The 4124-nt window shown below is 35.9% G+C and overlaps 1 pseudogene; it reads right to left on the reverse strand.

Moving 5' to 3' along the window:
• Positions 1-1771: 1771 nt before the first annotated feature.
• Positions 1772-4124, reverse strand: part of LOC101564244 — a 5799-nt pseudogene continuing 3446 nt past the window's right edge.

A 4124-nucleotide genomic window follows, 5' to 3' on the forward strand; every position in this document is an offset into this window, starting at 1 on the left:
AGACCTCAGAGAGACCCCAGGCAAGATGGGAAGTGCAGAGACCACACTGATTAAAGAAGACGGAAATATCAGAGTCAGGATGGCCACTGGGCCGAGCACCTCTATGGGCTCCAGCTAAGGAGGGCAGAAATTAAGTAGGTGGGTTCTCTTATCCCCAGAGTAAGAAACTGTGAATGAAGTCTTGGCCAGAATTTGATTTTCCAAGGATAGAGAGGGAAGAGAAATGCAAAGAAGGGAAATTTTACAATTTTTACTCATTACTTCACTTACTAATCCTTAATTGGCTAAAGAAATCCAGATGATTTTTTTCTGTCAAGTGGCTTAGCAACTCAGAATTACAGAGTACACTGGTGGAACTTTCTTAGAGTTTATGCACTGTCATACACAGTTCATATAATTCACAAATATTTTACATATCTGATTTTTCTGTTTTGGAAATATCTCACAAGGAAAATTTTGTGTACTCCATGTGTTTCTTATACATCGTTTAATAAATTTCTCAGTATAATATTTTTGATTTGGTCAATAATTACAACTGTTAACCAATATATTTCTATTCAGCAGTCATTTTGTCTCACAAATTAAGTCTAAAATTTACTCTCATTCTTTTAATTTTTAAGAAGGGGAACAGTAAATAGGTCTTTATTATTCTACTTGTTACACATCAGTTGATCTAATTTTATGGAAGTTTTCATTTTGAAATTGCTTATTATTTAATTTGTTAAACTTTCCAGAGTAATGAAATTATCTAAATTTTCAGAAAGATGTTATGTGAACTATTATTTCCATTTAATTCTCTTTGCTGGTCTTTTTGACTTGGGAAGGCAAGGATCCAATTTGAAAAATTCTCAATTCTTGTTCCTCTTGACCCTCACCTTGTCCTTCCATGTTTCCCTGCTTGCCCTGCACTGAAAACTGCAATTTGAATTTATTTCTGTTTTTTTCTTTCTTAGCCAGTTTTCCACCAGTCCTCCTCCTGAGCAGTCCCCCCTTCTTCTCTTGAGCCCATTGTTTATCTTGTTCATGGGGAAGGAGCTTTTTCAGCCCACGAAGCCTTCTTCAAATTGCTTATCTTCAGTCAGAAGAAGCAAAGAGTCACTTGAGCTCTGTTCACATGGCCAGAGCTGCAAAGCTGTCATGTGCTGATCAGGAGACTTCTGTACTCAGCTTCCCTTTCACTTTCTACCCCACCCCCAAGTTCTCGTTCATTTGAAAGTTAACATGTGGCCAAGAGGAAATTTACTGTGGATTGCTTAGAAACACTCTCTCTGGAAAGTTTTTGGCTCATCATAAATTCATTTCTTAAAATATGTCTTTATTTTTGCTGTGCTTATCTTATTAAAACATAAGGCAGTTGGATTTCTACACCTATCTTTCCTTGTAACTGCTTGTTCAAGCATACAATTTATGTTAAAAGAAGATTCCATAAGGTAATGTTTTTAATATGATCTATATTTCAGGAAAGTGAATGGATCTCTTTAAATTTAAGCTTGAAATGAACACATAATGACTCTTTGACCTTGTAATTATCTTCTGGAGTAGGGCCAATGGTTGTCTGTGTACAGGTTGGGCAAGTGACCTGTGTTTTCATTAAGATAACAAAAATGTGTGGAAGTGAGACTCTGTTATGAGAGGCTAACTCTCAGCTTCACTTTTGCCTTAGCCATAATGTGTTAGACTTCACTAATCACATAAAATCCTGGCTGTATAGCTTTACCTATAAGCTGCCATCTGGAAAACAGACACTCTTGTTTGAATACAAATTATCATTTTAAGAAAGAGATTTCCTATCCATCACTCTACACAAAGTGTTCTGAACGTCTTTATTTCTCAGGCTGTACACAACAGGGTTTAGTAAAGGTGTTATGACGGTGTAGGTCACTGAGATCAACTGATCCTGATCTTTGATATTCTCTGACTTGGGCTTGAAGTAGGCAATAGAGGCACAGCCATAGTGGCTGATAACCACAGTTAGGTGAAAGGCACAAGGGGCAAAGGTCTTTTTTTGGCTTTCAGCTGAGGCAATCTTGAGAATAGTGGAAATGAGGACATAAAAGATGAAAAGGAAGGTGGCAGGGGCTGTGATGGTCAGGAGGCTGATAATTAAGATCAGGATTCATTGATGATGGGGATAGCACAGGTCAGGTCCAAAATAGGTCAAACATCACAGAAGAAATGCCCAATCAGTGAGCTGCAAAAGGGAAGCTTAAATATGGCCACAGCTTGAACCAGGGAGAGCAAGAACCCTGTGGCACACACTGGAGGTGCCAGCATGGTACAGACCCTCATGGAGTAACAAAGAGGGTTGCAGATGGCCACATAGTGGTCATATCCATTACTGCCAGCAAGAGACAGTTGTTGATGGCAAAGCCAAGGAAGAAAAAGAGCTGAGTCCCACAGCACTCCAGGGAGATGAATTGGCCCAGACCTACAAGGCGGGAGAGCATGCATGGGATAATGACCAGAGAGTAGAAAGTCTCCGAGGTAGAGAGGACACTTAAGAAGAAGTACATGGGGGTGTGGACATGGTGGTCAATGCGGATAATGGTCACAGCGATGATAATACCAGCCAGAGTTAGATGTGCAGGGCAAGGAAAACCAGAAAGAGTGTGAGTTGGTGTTTCTAAAAATTGGAGAAGTCTTGGAAAACAAACTCTTTTACCTCTGTGCAATTGGTTTTCTTTTTAGGGTTCTTCAAATCTGAAAGACAAAGACCAGTCAACACTATCTCTGTCCATCAGAGACTGCTCTGACTTGAAGTGCACTGCTCAGACAGCGAAGATGCAGACATCAAAGATCAGTTTAAAGGGCAACAAATCCACTCTCCTTTTTTAGGGGCATGAAAAAACTGATGTTTGGACTGGAGATAAAGAGACATAAAATTAGAGCAAGAATCCTTGGAAGTTTGATGTGGAATGTTCTTTTCAGTACATCTTAATCATTTCTAAAAATGATTGGTCATATATGACCCATAAAGTACATCTTTAAAAATTACGTTTTCTTAAAAAAATAACCACATTCTTAGGTGATAATGGGATTATAATAGAAATTTTTACAAATGAGTCCCCAGTAATTTGAAAAGTATATTTTGAAAACTTAATCCATGGTCAAAAGAGAAACTCACAGTACTATTAAAATATATTTAGAATTAAACAAAAATAAAAGCGTTATATACCAAAACATGCATAATATATATGGGAGAGATAAAATCAGAGTTTGAAATGCTTGTCAGAAGAGGATAAAAGCTAATTATTTGAACATTTTTCATAAGACATTAAAAACAAAACAAAAAATAAAGTAGAAGGGAGAAAATGATGAAATAGATTTTACAAATCTAAAAGACAGATAAAATAGAGATCTATAAAGTGGGTTTATAAATTGTAGGCCAGCTAAAATTTAGTAAGAAAGACAAGTGAATATATAAATAAACTTTAATGTGAACTAATAAAGAAACATAATTACAGAAGTTTGAAACACAGAAAGATTAAAAATAACATTATAAGCAACTTCATGTTAATATATTTTTAGTAAAGAAATAGATGCATTTATGGGGGAAAATACTTAACAATATTGAATCAAGAATTATAAATCTGAAAATCCCTGTAACTATTTTAAGTAACAAAGAGAACTGTTAAAAATTACAAGTAAACAAGCCTCCCAGCCAAGACAATTTTCCTAAGAATTGTTATAAAACACTCAAGGATAAACTAATTTTAACATTGTACAAATCCATCTTAGGTAGTAGAAAAAGGGAATATTCTCCTCATTTTAGAAGCTAGAATTATCTTGACATCAACACAGGATAATCTCACTCATAATTGCACAAATTAAATTCTTGTACAAAATATTATCAAACAGGTTTTATAGATGTGTATATGACAAACTTGGCTTTACTTCAGAATTAAAAATTCATTTAAAATTTAAATAGCCCAATTTCTTCAAATAAACAGTTAAAAGGAAAAAAAAGGGAAAAAGTCATACAATTATTTCAATAGCTTCCGTTAAGGCATTTTTAAAATGTAATGTTTAGTTTAAGAAGAGCTCTTAAGGGGCCGGGGAGATGGCTCAGTAGGATAAGCACTTGACTGGCAAACGCAAGGATCTGAGTTCAATCCCCGGTTCCA

Source organism: Octodon degus, unplaced genomic scaffold (assembly GCF_000260255.1).
Source record: "Octodon degus isolate 3935 unplaced genomic scaffold, OctDeg1.0 scaffold00116, whole genome shotgun sequence".
NCBI classification, from domain to species: Eukaryota; Metazoa; Chordata; class Mammalia; order Rodentia; family Octodontidae; genus Octodon; species Octodon degus.